This window comes from Lepisma saccharinum, chromosome 4 (assembly GCF_977018435.1).
Source record: "Lepisma saccharinum chromosome 4, izLepSacc3.1, whole genome shotgun sequence".
Classification (NCBI taxonomy): domain Eukaryota; kingdom Metazoa; phylum Arthropoda; class Insecta; order Zygentoma; family Lepismatidae; genus Lepisma; species Lepisma saccharinum.
In genome coordinates, this window is record NC_139232.1 from 105,265,601 (window position 1) to 105,282,391 (window position 16,791).

The window sequence follows — 16,791 nt, forward strand, 5'->3', positions numbered from 1 at the left end:
TACTCAGGGCCGTTGATGGTACAATTGGAGTTGCCTCATCACCCTTCCCCTCCCATTCATTGTCACTGAACTGCTGTTCAGGAGTTGACGGCACTTGCGGTTCTTCCACTGCTTCTTTATCTCGGCTCTTAAAACAGTAGAATTTATTAATCATAGGATACCATATGCAGTTTTACAGGGTAGGTGGTGTAAAATTATTTTAAAAAACATACATGCACCAACGGAAGATAAAGATGATAATACTAAAGTTGATTTTTATACAGAGTTAGAACAGGTCTTTGATAAATTTTCTCAGTATGATATTGTTAGAAATGAAACAAACAGCAAAAATAAAAATATCAGAGATTTATATAAAGGTGTAAATGAGTTTAGAAAGGGGTGGAAACCTAAAGTAAACTTGATAAAAGATAAAGACGGTGATTTTCTAGCTGACCCAAGCGATATTCTAAATAGATGGAATAACTACTTTAATGACCTTTTAAATGTCCATGTAGGAGATAAATCAGAAGTAAATGAAGTACACACAGCAGAACCTTTAGTTCTAGAACCTAACTTGACTGAAGTTAAAGATGCTATTAAAAGGCTAAAGAATAACAAAGCACCTGGCATTGATTTAATACAAGTTGAGTTAATTAAATATGGTGGAAATTCATTAATATGTCAAATTCATAAATTAATTTGTTTAATATGGAATAAAGAAGAAATCCTTCAACAGTGGAAAGAATCCATAATTGTTCCTGTGTTTAAAAAAGGTGATAAAATGAACTGCAATAATTACCGTGGAATTTCTCTACTCTCAACAACATACAAAATACTGTCTAACATTCTTTTAACAAGACTAACCCCATATGCTAATGAAATTATAGGTGATTATCAATGTGGATTTAAACGTAACAGATCAACTACAGATCAAATTTTTCACATCAGACACACACTTGAAAAAAGGTGGGAATATAAACAAAAAGTGGGAATATAATTCATTGATTTCAAAAAAGCATATGATTCGGACAAAAGAGATAAATTATATAATATATTAGTAGAGTTTGGAATACCTAAGAAGCTTGTTAGTATGATAAAAATATGCACCAGTGAAACAGAAAGTAAAATTCGTGTGGGTATTAATATGCGTGACAAATTTACAATTCATGATGGGTTAAAACAAGGAGATGCATTATCTCCATTGCTCTTTAATTTTGCCTTAGAATATGCTGTTAGGAAGGTAAAAGAAACTAACGAAGGACTAAAATTAAATGGTGTGACTCTGTTGTTAGCATATACAGATGATGTAGACTTACTGGGGGATGATGTGAATACAATTAAGAATAATGCTAAAATATTTTTCAAAACTGCTAAAGAGATAGGTTTGGAAGTTAACAAAGAGAAAAGTAAATATATGCTTACAGGCCGAAACCAAGTGTTAGGTAATAATCAAAATCTAATTATTGATAACAACTCGTTTGAACCAGTTTCCAAATTCAAATACTTAGGAGTAATATTAACAAATGAAAATTATATTAAAGAGGAAATAAAAAGTAGGTTTAATTCAGGAAATGCATGTTACTTCTCTCTTCATAAACTTTTGACTTCTCGTTTCATAATTCTAAGAAACTAAAAGTTAAAATATACAAAACAGTAATTTTGCCTGTAGTATTATATGGATGTGAAACTTGGTCCTTTACATTGAAAGAGGAACATAAATTGAGAGTATTTGAAAATGAGATCGTTAGGAAAATCTTTGGACCTAAAAGGGATGAGGAGACAGGTGAGTGGAGAAGGTTACATAATTTAGAACTACATAATTTGTATTCATGTCCAGATATTATTAAAATAATTAAATCAAGATGACTTAGGTGGGGAGGCCATGTGGCACGAATGGGAGAGGAAAGAGGAGTTTACAGGATTCTTTTTGGGAAACCTGATGGTAAGAGACCTGTAGGAAGGCCAAGACGAAGATGGAGGGACAACGTTGAGATGGACCTAAGGGAAATCGGTATGGATGGAAAAGAGTATATAGATCTTGATCAAGATAGGGAAAGATGGAAGGCCTGTGTTGCTGCAGCCATGAACCTTCGGGTTTAAGAAGGCTAGAGAGTTAGTTAGTTAGTTAGTTAGTAGTTAAAAATTCCTTGTGGATCATGCCACCACTGTCAGAGAAAGTGATAAGCATCGTCTTGATGCGTGATTTTTCGGCCTTGACCTTCTTGTATTTTGTGAATAAAATTTAATAGTATATGATGTGATATTCATTGTTTGAATTTGACTAACTAACATGCAAATGAAGCAAAAGAAAAAAAAAGAAGGAAAATAGTGTTACATCTTTTAACACACTTATCAAATGCACCCTCTATGATACTGTTTATTTTCTGAATATATCTAAAATAGAAAATCTACTTTTGGATCTAAATCTCCCTTGAAGTAGCATACTGATCTTGAGTATTAAATGGGGTATATACCCAAGTAGATCTCCACACATATTATGAATAGTAATGTTTCTAATTGTCCTGAAAATTATAATAGTTTAATATTAAAATATGCGTAATTCTTTGGGACATCACATTCGAAAGTTTGTTTTAAGTTCATTTTATGCTCCGATAGTTTAATCAGGATTGGACCTACAGTTTTAAAATGAAATCTGAATCTTTATGCAATATCTCTCTACTGAGGATCAAATCTGGTACTCATTGATTACAAGACAACAATGCAATTGGGAAAGCACAATCAGAAACTCACATACGGTAAAACAAATTACATTTTGACTTACGTAACTTTTGTACAAAAAGAGGGAGAGATACATGAATCTTATATTTGTCTGTGTGGATAATTTTTAAAGATTGAACTAGAAAATCACGCTGTGCGTGAACGTTCAGTAAGGGGGATAATTGACTAAGATGTAAATAGTTCTTGCACGAAATGAAAACAAATATGGATAGCTGTAGAGACGCTCGCAAAAATTTTCGATGTGTATTGAGGTCTCCTTGGTTATCTACCGAATTGATGAAAATAACGATTCTTATTTGGGCAAGAAGTGGCAACTTTAAAAAACTCCTCCCCAAAGCAGCCATCAGGGAACCAGGATTTTGTCAAAATAACCATTCCGCGCTGTGATTGGACACCGGAAATACAACGTCAAAACTATAAAAGAAACGAATTTTAAAAGCAGGAATAGAAGCAAAAACGAGTACTGACTACTTATAACAGTATACGTAATACTCCTTTCGAAATTCTTGCACGCCACTGCACATTACTATTATGATAATAAATAAACTTATTGACCACATCTGCTTACCTCCCGCATTGCAGCAGAGCGCACACTACTTGATTTTTCGTGGAGATTGATATCATCCGACCATTCCTCCGTGGTCAGGCCGTCTATCCATTGGTCAGCTGTGGTTCCATCCAGAAGAGACTTTTCCCAATCAGTGTCCAGGATTCTATAGTTGCTGACTCTTCTCATTATGTGCAGAGGTTCCGCCTCCTCAACAATGGATTCCTGAGATTGGCAACAAAACCTTGCTGGTCCACGCCATGTGTCCAGTCTTCATCTTCTTTCACTGGCAAAAGACTTCGGTGTGAAGCGTTGGTTGATGGTCTGCAAGACCACAAACAATTCAAGGTTGGTTAGTTTAAAGGGGCATCCGAAATTCTGTACGATGTGACTGCCTGATCCCTTTGATTAAAAGGTGACAACGTTACACAATATCAGATATCGATTTATTTTATTTGAATTTTTCATATTTAGCGTCGCATTCCGATTCCTATTGGCTAACCCCGTCGATGAGGATGAATGGGGAATAGGTGGAACTGATGATGCAACATTTACCCGAGCTAAAGCCGAGACTGAAACACAGGATCTTCTGTGACGATTACGTGAGTCGACCACTCAACCCTCTAGTCCACTTGTGTGGCTTGCGTGACGTGTGTGCGCACTTCCTTTGATACATACATCTGTTATGAAGCCATGAAGTGCATTTTGGCCCATTTCGATCGTTGGTAGACATTTATTGTGCTAATATTTAGCTAAGGTGAAAATTTATCCGATTGCCCCATGTCAAATGACCCAGCCAACTAAAAACTGATGAAAGTGTTCACATAGTCAACGTTGGTAATTCTATGCTATATAGCCACCCCGATGGCGTAGTGGTAACATCGTCGGTGTAACATACACGGTGGTGGCACAAAGTTGTTCGGCATCCACTTTAAACCGTAGGGCCAGTCTCGATTTCCCTTTCTGTGCATAAATTGGACTTGAAAACGAACTAAATCAAATAAATACCTTAGATTTTGGCCTATAAATTCAATGTATCCCTAAATTCTATAATGTGAATATGTTATCTTGTGTACAATGTGTGTGTGTTGGGAAGGGGAGAGGGGGTATTCACGGCAACGTTGTACGACTGTATGACTTGTGGTCTTTAAACTGTTGGTCCAATTTCGTTTATCCCAGCTGAGCATACAGTGGACGAAAATCAAACTTTTTGGCCTAATTTACCCAGGTGTCCTTCAGATTTTTTTTTTGAAAAAAGAATCCAATTTTCAAGTAAATCGAATATTCACATGCACACCGTGATGCATCTCACCTTCCTTACTTTCATAATGACTGCGTCATCATCGCCTACAGTTCCGGTCAAGCAAAGGAAGTATAATGACAATGTGCATTTGCGAAATGTTCAGAAAAGCAATATGGAAGATGTCCTTGGCAACATAAATTATATCCGGTCATATAACACATTAGTTGTCCTTTTACATACCGAAGCGACTTTCATCGTTGCTATGGCATTCCCTGTATGAAAACTGATTGCACTTTCTACAACCTGAGCGTTTATTAAGGGGTGAAAAGCTGTTATTCACGATAGCAAAATAAGAGTTAAAGTGAGGGAATGTGAATATACACTAAATAGTTAATGAACAATAGAACGTCGTTACTCATTGTATGCACAAATATGAGAAGGATCTTTAAGATGTGTTTACGTAGAAAAGCTGACTGAGTTAACAAAGGACGTTTATTATACGACAGTTACGCCTTCATACGGATCGAGACGGATAAATTTTTAGAAAAACTAATTTTGTTTTAATATATTCCCTGGAACCTCCCTGTACCTCCTGAGAAATATCACCAAACATCGAAGTTGGGGAACATAAATACATTTTGAAAAATGTGCGCCATTTTCGAAATTTAGAAAAATTGCGTTGGCCATAACGATAAGACATAAAATGAGTAAGTTTGAAGGAATAAAACTTGTTCCAAATTTCACTTTAATTCATTGATTGATAGATAGATTTTGTTAATTTTAATCTGCTATTCTGCCACCTTCTGTTCTCGAAAATGAGGATGAGGGATAATATGATGACCATGATGAAGGGACATTCACAAATAAAATATTTAATATTGCAAAATCGAATAAAATCAAACGTTGTATCAGAAAGACTATTGACTGAAATACGTAAATTACGATCTAGTTTATTTTACTTCGCGGTTTGTGCCTCTTGGCTAATTTGCAAAGATGGGGATGAGTGATGAAATTATGAAATTGATGAACGGACATTCACAAACAACCAAGCCCGAGCGGGATTCGAACCCGGGACCCTTGGCGTTGCCTACCTTAGATTTTGTACGTGGTGGAGTTTGCTTTGCTTTTCTTTCATCCATTTTCCCCCGCAAAATACATGAACACTTTTATTCTTGTCTTTTGGCTCCGTTAGCTCGTACCCCCTCCTCCGATTAGGATATAATTGATGTCCGGTTCTTTTGGACCCTTCCCGCTACATTCATTTGAATGTTTTTCCACCCTCCAACTTTTTCTCACACGTTTTCGTTAGTTTTTCGTCGTTCAGGCCACCCGACGTATTTAGCGCGTCTCGCTACCAAGGACGTAGCCATACAGCCTAGTGGGGCTAAACCCTACAGTCTCGCCACACCTTATGGTTTGCAATTCCTTATTAATTTTATGTTCTTTGAGGATCTTTCCTCTCCCACTCCTTCCTGTTTTTACCCTTTTTACTTTTTACTGAATTTTTACATTGTTATATACATTTTATGGATTTTTTTACATGACGTTTAGTGTCTACCCTCTCAATCACAGTTCTTTTTTGTTAATATTTTGTAATGCGGCCCTTACAGAATATTTCCTATATTCCTATAATATGATGACCATGATGAAGGGACACTCACAAATAAAATATTTAATATTGCAAAATCGAATAAAATCAAACATTGTATCAGAGAAACTAATGACTGAAATACGTAAATTACGATCGTATCACAAAATGAATTTTAGCGATTAGTTCGTCTGTTTGCAAGAGCCATACTACAAAACCGGAAATTTGAAATACAGAAAATAAATATTGTCGTGTTGCGGCATAAATTATACTGATGTGTTCAAACGTGCCTTATGACGTTGTTGACAGATTTAAGGTATAAAACATTTCAACTCGAACTAAACGCATTCCGTGAGAAATATTCATAAATTATGCATTCACCGAACCGTAGCAGGTTGAGTAAAAGTACATTATGTCAGTGTACACAGGTGTACGAGCTGGAACAAATTTGTGGCTTGTTAAAATAAGTATATTACTCCGAGTCACGAATATGGCGAGAATGTGCAGGAAATTACAGTGTGTTGGTTCCCAAATAACGATATTTTATTTCTAATTAAATTATAAAGTCATTCTATTGTATTGAAATACCTGTAATGCGACATGGTTTCCCACGCTATAAATGCTAACATATATTTATTATTTATGTTCATTGAGGATCTATCAAGTTTTGTCAGTTCTTGTAAATAATTTAGTTATAAATAGTTGTATGTGTGTTTGTTAGTCCTCACGTCAAGAGCCAGACTGCTGGTTGAACATAGCCTTTACATAATTATATAACATAGATTAATCGTACGCAAAAGTATCTACACAAGTTAAGTGCTTATTGCAAAATGGAAATTTATTTAAATTTGCGACCTAAGTTTCAGCATTGAGAATTAAGATCTGATCAAGAAAAGTCGTGTTCAACTTACCTGTATCTTTCCTAGACTGTCCCTCTTTGAGATCAATGTTGATAGTCCGATCCAGATCAACCAGACTGCAGGATTACTACGTAGCAGAGGCCTTTTTATAAACCAATCTTTAACTATTCCTACCATACATAACACCCCTTCCAGTCTCATCATTGTCTCATTGCGAAATAACCACACAAAAGTTCGTGAATTGTTATAGTGTTATCATTTGCTTTTATATTCATATCCCCTGCCGCTGTTAAAAATAATATTTTTTTCATGTGCTCCATAGGATAGGAATAGAATGACAGAGGAGGTATAGTGGAGCAAACAGGAAGTGTCAATGGCATGCTCTCCTGTTGCTGATGTTATCTTAGTCACGACAGCTGACGAACTGTATCGGCTTCTTGTTGCCAGAAGTTCTCGCAAAACTTTTTGCCAGTTGTATTGGGGATATTTCTGTACTATGTGCGACTCGAGCAAATTTTGTTTGCTGTATTTGTTGCATAAGTTGCACACCGTTAGGTGGGTAAAATCAGTCTGTCGTACGAGTCCATGTATGTATTATAGTAGAGCTTCTGTATACACTTTTTGAAGAGGTTGACAATTTCACTTGCTTCACGGATGCCTCAAACGAATGTGTCTGATATGTTCGTAAAATGTCAGATTTGCTGCGTTTTCTGTTGTTTAAATCTGGTAAATATGAGGTGGTTAAACAGTGTTATAGTTTTTATTCGTTTATCGACAACCTCCATCCCCCTTTGCAGGGGATGTAGACTGTCTTTTGGTTCACTCTGAAAACTTCTCCTGTCCATAAGAAACGGTTTAACTTTTAGTTATTCGTGCTTTGTTGCGGGCATCGCATGAGCGTATTTGAGCGGCATACCATAATTTGGAAAAGATATATACGTTTGCGATTTTAACTCTCGTGCACAGGGTGAAGGGTCGTAGTATAAATTTATTTATGGCATAGTTTATATTTTGGCATAATGTGTCTCAACTAAGTTGTATACCTTCCTTCGTTTGCAAAATACACTCCTAGTATTTTAATTTGATCTACTATTGTAAATTGCACATGTATGGTAGGTTCTAGGCGTTTTCCTAGAGGTAAGCAGCATATCTTAGTGGTATTTATAAAGTACCAGATTCAATTTCACATTGGTGAATGCTAACGTTTTTGCTCCTGTTTTGTTCTGGCATTGTACTGTAACATCGTCTATGTATGCACTGACCGTAAACTGTCCCTCTGGGTTATAAGAGTTAACGTCCTTGTGACAATGTTGTAGAAAAGGGTCCAATGCCATTACGAAAAATGGTAGTCTTAAGGGGACGCCTTGAGGAAGTCCTATTTTTATTGGACATTTGGGTGACACGAAACGATTGATTTTTACTTTTAAATCTATAGCTGTTATAGGTCTTTTTTTAAAAAAAAAAAAGAACAGGAATCCATTACTTCTTTAATTTCCATGAAAAAAAAACAATGGTCATACTACGTTACTATAATAATAATCCAAAAGCGCAACAGCCCAATATCGGGCGAAGGCTTACCTTGCTGGCCTCCCTCCCACACGAGTCACCAAGGGGGCGTGGAGATCTGCAGCCAGACTAGGAGAACGGGTGGTCAGCCCGACCGACCCCCAGCCGTTGTAGGACTTCGCGACCGGATTACGCTCACTCACTCGGAGCACCCCAATTTCCTCACGATGGTGGGCTGCCACCGGCCCTATACGTAGGCCGAATAAATTCCGACCAGAGCCGGATTCGAACCTACGCCGTCCCGCAGCGAACGATCTCAAGACGAGTGAACGCCTCGGCTACGGAGGAGGACATACTACGTTACTAGGAGCTCCAAATTCGGGAAGAACCTCACTAATTAATTTTCTACTGTCAGAGTCAAGAAAATTAGTCCCAGAATTATCATATTGGACAACATAAATTATGATGTTTTCCTACTGTTTCAATGGGACCTTATATGTTTTAAGAGTTCTAGTAAATAGTCGTATCTTACTCTGTCGAATGCCTGGGAATAGTCTACTGAAATGAAGAATTTGCCGAGTTGCTCGTCCTGGTTTGTTATTACTGTTTCTTGCAATAAATTCAGTAAATTATGTATTTGTTTAGTTCCTACTACCCCATATTGGTAGGGCGTTGCTAGCTTGTTCAGGAGTAGTTATAATCTATTTGGTTAGTATGCTATGATCTGTATTAACTAACGTTATCGGTCTGTAATCTTCCATGTGTCCGTAATGGCGACTCCTTGGTATTAAAATAACTGTGTCTTTTGTTCTGTAAGGTTCTTTCCCATTCTTCTTTATCCCGTGTTAACCCATGTAGTTAGTGTGTCGCCCCATAATATTTTGTATGCACTTGTTGCGATGCCATCTTCTCCGGGTTCTGATATGTGTGCTCCCTGCATTACCGCTTTATACAGTTCCTCTTTGGTATGTGGCTTTTCGAAGTCGGGTATTTCGTCTGGTGTAAGGCGGTGTGGTTGTATATGTGTATGCATTATGTGTCTTGATACATACTCGCGAAAGTATTTAGATTCTAAATAGTTGTATGCTATCTGTTGAATATTCTTCTCTTTATTATTTCCGTTATATAATTTTGTTTTTGCCGCTCCTCATAGATATTGGTGACGTGAGTTAAATTAATATGTTCTGTATCTAAGTTTGGGAGCGTACTGCGAATTCGTATTTCGTCCACTTTGGTTGCCTACATCCGAAGTGGTTGTGCTTTTACTTTTCAATTTATTGCGTTTCACGATCTCATTGCTGTTAGTCATACATTTCATGTAATACTGCGTAGTAGAAATTTCATTGTTATACCAATCTCGTAGTTTGTCCCAAGAATATTGTTGACAAAACGTTCTAAAATGCGGTTTGAGAATTTCGTGCCACCACCGGTGGATGTTTCCTTCATATAACGGCAGTTTGATCTATTTTGTCCAGTGCTATTCGAACTGCTTCATCTGTTAATTGCGATGTGTTCATCTTCCAGTAGGCCTCCCCGCAGTGGCAGCGTCGTCGCCTTGTAATCAAGGGGTCACGGGTTCCATACCTGGTGGAGGCATATGGCACAGTGGTTCGGATTCCACTTTAAACTGAAGGTCCAGTCCCGATTAGCCTTACTGTGCATAAAGTGTACTTAAAACACCAACTCAATCAATCAATCGTTTTCCAATAGCCCCTCTTAATTCCTATTATCGGTATTGGTGATTTCATAGTGGTAATCAAAGCCTAATGATCACTGAAGGCTGCAGGTAATAGTCTAACTGATGTAATTGTTGATTCAACGCGTGGGAAATGTAGCCCCTGTCTCAGGGGTGCCCATCCCCCCAAAAATCATGTCATGCGTCCCCTCAAATCATATCGTAATCCTCACGAAGTGTTTAATTACGACAGCGTGTCTACCAAGAATAAACTTTTTCCGTAGCTTTACTGAGCACTATATTTGATCTGCTCCTCCTCCCTGAACCGGGTTTCCCATCATTCGAGACCGCCCCTAAAATCGTTCATCGTCATCCCCCCAAAATAGTTCGGATGAATACGTAATAATGTATGTCTATTTGATTGAAATACCAAGTTAAACTGTCCATATTTTTAAATTTAATTTAATTTATTTTTCGGTTGATATCCTGATGTAAAATAGATTTTTCTGTATTCAGGACTTTTCAAATAAATAAATAAATTGATCGATTTTCGAAAAACTTATTGATTGGTTCAATGTAGTAAATTTAATTATGTAAATATGCATTTTAATAGTGTTTATTTTATAATTTTAGTATTTAACAAAATTATTTACACAACTTAAAATAATGAAAGAAAATTCAAACCAAATAACATGCTCCAGATGTATGACCGATTTAATTATTGTTTCACGAGACATACAGAACGCTACCTAGAAAATCTTACACTCAGAGCAATAATATAATACGATGCACCTGCTTTAAATGAAGCAATATACCAACACTAAGCACTATATTTTAAGAAGTGATGTTATTCATGAATATCGAGAATATCGTTTGTCTTGTAATGCAGCTATAGTATAAAATTTCAAAATCACCTGAGTAAAGCTCCAAACACGCATTCTCGTAAGAGAACATTGCGAGCGAAACGAGCAAGAAAATGTTTACATTCATTTCTTTTCAGGCTTTCAAGAATATTATTTTAATGGGATGTCAATACTTTCTTAGGATCCCGAGATGTTTAATCTTTCCCAGCTTCTCTTTTAGTAAGCTCGGGTCGAAAACGTGTGGATATCATATCGCTAAATACAGTCTCCAAAATTTCATGTTCGAACTCTCTCCACTACAGAAATCCCTCGACAACCTAAGATTTAGCACTTTATCAAGTGCTTCATTTTTCTCGGCCTTTAAATTTAATACTCAATCCTACCACAAAAATGTCCATGCCAATTTTAGACTTACTTTTGATATTGAAGAGTGGATATTGCCTCCTCCAAAAAGTTGATTCTCAGTCTCCACACCAGAACCTCCGCAATAGCCTAAGACAATAGTAATACACAAGAATTGGATACCCCTCAATTTAGTGCTCAATTCCCCTCTAACTAAAATTTCCGCCATAATCTAAGACCTAGAGTTGGATACTGTCACCCCCAAAGTTTAATTCAGAATACCCCCAGAACACACGTGTCAATTAAGGCTTAATATGTAAGAGTTGGATATTTCTCCCGCCCCTTCGATAATACCCTTAAACACTTTCTTTTCTTCAGCTAATGGATTAAATTTGGTGCATTTAAGGTGTAAAATGTTTACATATATTTTGCAAAAATATATAAATATTGAGTTTTATATTATTTGAAGGGAACAAATCCCCCCAAAAATTTCGATGGCGCATCGTGCACCATATCCCCCCCCCCCTTGGGCACCTCTGCCCTGTCTTGTCGTGAAACACTACTTGCGATAACGTATGTACGTATACGGTGGTGCATTTCGTTTTTTTCTCGTTCCACACATCCTTGACCTTTAATTCATGGACTAACGTGTATTGCGGTACGTCTTGCACATAAAAATTGCGCCTCTCTTTTCTGTATCATGATCCTGACAGAGCATAAACGTTTACTATAAACAAAGAATCTATTCTTCCGTAGTAGTACAATCAAGCCGGTTCTGCGCCCGAAAATGAGGCTCGGTGAGGCTCGCCTTAATGGATTTCTCTCGTAAGGCATGAGCCTCATTTTCTCGCAGTGTTGCCAGCTCACCCCAAGAATATTTCACCATGTGATATTTGACAGGCGAAGCTAACCTACAAATGGGAGTTGGCAACACTGGCAACATCAATTGCGGTTCAGTGTTGCCAACTCACCTCAAGAATATTTCACCATGTGATATTTTACAGGCGAAGCTAACCTACAGAGTAGTACAGCAAAGAGAATTCCACGCCCGAAAATGAGGTATAGTGAGGTACACAGTGTTGCCAACCTCTTACTCGAAAAAATCACCAAGGTTTTTGTTTTTGGGTCTAACCTAACCTCAAGCAAGGAGCTGGCAACGCTTGAGGCTTTCTCGCAGTGTTGCCAACTCACCCCAAGAATATTTCACCATGTGATATTTTACAAGCGAAGCTAACCTACGAATGGGAGTTGGCAACACTGACTAGTGGAGGTGCACGGGTTAAGTGCCATCAATTGATGTTGCCAGTGTTGCCAACTCACCTCAAGAATATTTCACCATGTGATATTTTACAGGCGAAGCTAACCTACAAATAGAAGTTGACAACACTGGTAACATCAATTGCGGTTCAATGTTGCCAACTCACCTGAAGAATATTTCACCATGTGATATTTTACAGGCGAAGCTAACCTACAAATAGAAGTTGACAACACTGGTAACATCAATTGCGGTTCAATGTTGCCAACTTACCTGAAGAATATTTCATCATGTGATATTTTACAAGCGAAGCTAACCTACGAATGGGCAACACTAACTAGTGGAGGTGGCCGTCCGAATCAGCAGCAGATGTCACCTAAAGCGCTGTTTCATCCGGGACTCAGCCAATCTCTGTTGTCCGAATTTGCGGTAGACGTGGAGTCGGAGGGAGGCGCGACAGATGCACGCTTGAACTCGCTGTGACGCTGCGCTTGGCAGCCATATATTCTAACTTTCACTTTGTACAGACAACATTTACTGATTAGAGGATGTAAAACTCAGTTATATTTTAATATTTTTTCGATAATACTGAAAACGTAAATGATGAAATAGCGTGTTATATTTTTAATGTGAGTAGTTAGGTGGAAATTATTGTCATGTGGGTGAAGTTCGGGCTGACACCTGGCGGGAAAAGTGACAGCCGTACTACAAGGGGGACATGCAGATTCGGACGACTTGGACGTGACTTTGACGGCATGCGAGAGCAATGGGGAGAGAACGGGATGGAGTGCTTGCCAATCCGGACACGGCTTTTGTAAACCTCTCTTGCAGGCGATGTGCCACACACGCGCGCGCGCGCCTATCGGTAGATTATGTTTCGCGTATTTATTTGTTGCGCTGACACAGCGTGATGAGTAAATAATGCATTTTCTCATTTTTGAAGTACGAATGCACTTTATCGTAATCTTCCAAGTCCCGGGGACACTAATGTTTGTATATCGTGACTTTTGTAAACGTCTCTCGGGAACGATGTGCCACACACACACACGTGCACGCGCTGGCGCCTCTTATTATTTCTGTATTATGGCGCAAACACATCTAGAAAAAACTACAATTTTGCTCCCTCTCCTCTCTGCGTGTGCTATCAACAATACGTAGGCCTTGGGACGACGAAAGTTACACAACGGTGAGCCTCGTCAGTACACCTACCCCGCAACATCTGGAGCATGCAAGTACATAATAGCGGGTCGCTTGGGTGTATACAATTTGTTTTGTTTATATTTTGTTTCAGAGCGAGCGAGATAACCGGAGCATGCAGGCACACAACAGCGAGCTGGGATGGAAGATCGTCAGCATATCCGGAGCGTGCAGGTACATAATAGCGAGCTGCTTGGGCGTTAGCGTGGCTTCGCCGGATGCAATACACACGATGCTTAGGTTACAACAGGTTGTTAACATTAGCTTTGGGGAAGAATATTCTAGAGAAGATTGTCTCAGAACATTTTCATAGTTTCACACTTCTATTAGATTGGTAGAAAAATATATTAGTGGGCAATAAAATCTGAAGAAGATTTGTGTCTAGCAAAAATAAGCTAAATAGAATTACACATGCATACAATATTTATTTTTTTTCTATCTACAATCATATTTTTCTTATATATTTTTTCAATTTTTTATAGGGTTGATTAAAACACATATTTGAGGAAGACAACACTCTACCACCAACCGATCACATATAAATAAACATACCCAAAAAAAAAAAAATGCGCTCCATGAAAAGTTGCCCTGTGTGCAAAACAGCCATATCAAGCAAAAATTTTGCAAGACATTGTCGCACCTGCGTGCCAAGCAAGCATTTGGCTGCCACCGAACTGTGTTCCGGATGCAATAAACATATTACAATTGCGTATGTCAAGAAGCATAAGCTTACTTGCCTAAGCAAAAATACATCTGGGGCCCAGCCTTCGACCTCCACCAAGAGGAAGGCAGAAGCAGCCTCCATCAATGCACCACTCGCCAAACGCGTCAAGCCTGCGATAAAAGCAGACCAGTCTGCTTTCCAGCGTTCGTTAGAGGACTTTCCTTTTATTTCGGAGGGCTCATGCGACGTGCGTAGCTTTTTAGAGAACGTGCAAGCGCAAATTATTTCCGTCCTCGGCGATGCGCTTGCAACGCACTCCACTAAATTCTACGCATCGCTATGTTGTCGGTACAAGAAGCCGTCTGATGAAATTTACAGCTTCTGCCACAACACCAAGGCGAAGACGTTGCATCTGGCGGATGTCGACAACCTCGAGGTCATCTACAACAAGTTTGTCGAGGAGCTGGTGGCAAAGCAGGAGGAACATCAAGCCAAGGGCTCGGGGGGTTCGCTGTGTGGCGAGCCTCACGAACTGCGCGTCAAACTTTGCAAGTTTGTACCTCTCTCCGCCTCCAGCTACGTCCGCTTACCAGAAGCGATTGAGGATAAAAAGGCCGTCCTGAACATTCAAAACAGTGACGCCAAGTGCTTTCTCTGGTCGGTGCTTGCAGCATTACACCCTGTCGACCGGAAAAACCATCCACACCGAGTTAACCACTACCTACCCTACGAGCCAGAGCTGGAAGATGCGATGGTTGGGATCGACTACCCGGTGGCGCTTTCGGATATTCGTAAGTTCGAGGCCCGTACACACAACCCTCGGTTGGCTATCAACGTTTATGGCCTCACCGGCAAAGATGTGGTGTACCCCATTCGGGTGAGCGACGTAGACGACGACGGTGCGCAGGAAATTCACCTTTTGCTCATCAAGGATGAAACTCGCTATCACTACACTCTTATTCGCTCGCTTTCTCGGCTTGTTTCGAGCCAAACAAGCAAACACGAACACCACAAAGAAGTTTGTCGCAGGTGCTTGTCAATGTTCGACGGACAGAATCAACGCAGTTACCAACATGTTCGAGGTCCCAACATCGCTGTCGAGAAGCTCGCTAACCACAAGCTCTACTGCAAAGCCAACGAACCGGGGGTGACAGACTTGCCCAAACCTGGCACCGTGGAGCGTTTCCACATGCACGGTGCCATGGTGGAGCACCCTGCTATCATCATCGCGGATTTCGAGGCCTTCCTCAAACCCCTGTCCACTTGCGACCCCGATCCTGAAGTTTCTTCCACCACCCCTTACCAACTCCACGATGCATCCAGTTTCGCTTACGTTGTGGTGCGACGAGATCAACACATCGCCCCCGAGCCCTATGTGTACCGTGGTCCCGACGCAGCCAAACACTTCCTCGAGAGGATGGTTGTCGAGGCCATCGAAATAGGGAAGGTATTGTTGGCCCCCAAGTCTATGCTCCCGCTGTCCACCGACGATCAACATAGACACGACGAGGCCATCGCTTGCCCTGTCTGCGTCAAGGAGTACACTACCAAAAACCATAAAGTCCGTCACCACGATCACTTTAACGGTAGATACGTTGGTCCTTGGTGCAACGACTGCAACCGCTTGGCCCGGGACCCGCGCTTCATCCCTGTGTTTTTTCACAACGGCTCGGGGTACGACTTTCACCACCTGATCAAGCATCTTGGGTACGACGACATGCGAATCAACGTCCTGGCACAAAACGAGGAGCGTTACATCAGTGTGAGCAAGCGAGTGTCGATCCCAGAATCCGGCTCTACCGTCGAGCTTCGCTTCCTCGATTCCCTGAGGTTCCTCTCGGCCAGCCTCGATGCCCTTGCAGGGAAGCTGAGCAACGAACAAATGCTCATTACCTCTGCGAATTTTCCAAACTTGGACGCCAGTCTCTTCAGGCGTAAGGGGGTCTACCCCTACGAATACGTCACCGACTCTACCAAGTTTGCGGAGACGTCGCTACCTCCCCAGGCGAAGTTCTACAGTCAGCTACGAGGCTCGAACATCACCGACGAAGAATATCATCACGCCCAGTCCATGTGGCGCGAGCTAGGTTGTCGAACTCTCGGAGACTACCACGACGCCTACCTCAGACTTGATGTGACGCTCCTCGCCGACGTGATCCAGGCGTTTCGTGCAACTGCGAAGACCATCTACCACCTGGATCCCGCCTACTTCTATAGTCTCCCCGGACTGGCGTGGTCAGCCATGTTTCTGGTGACGAAAATTGAGCTGGAGCTTCTTTCGGACGTAGACATGATGCTGTTTGTGGAGCGCGCCGTGCGGGGTGGAATGGTCC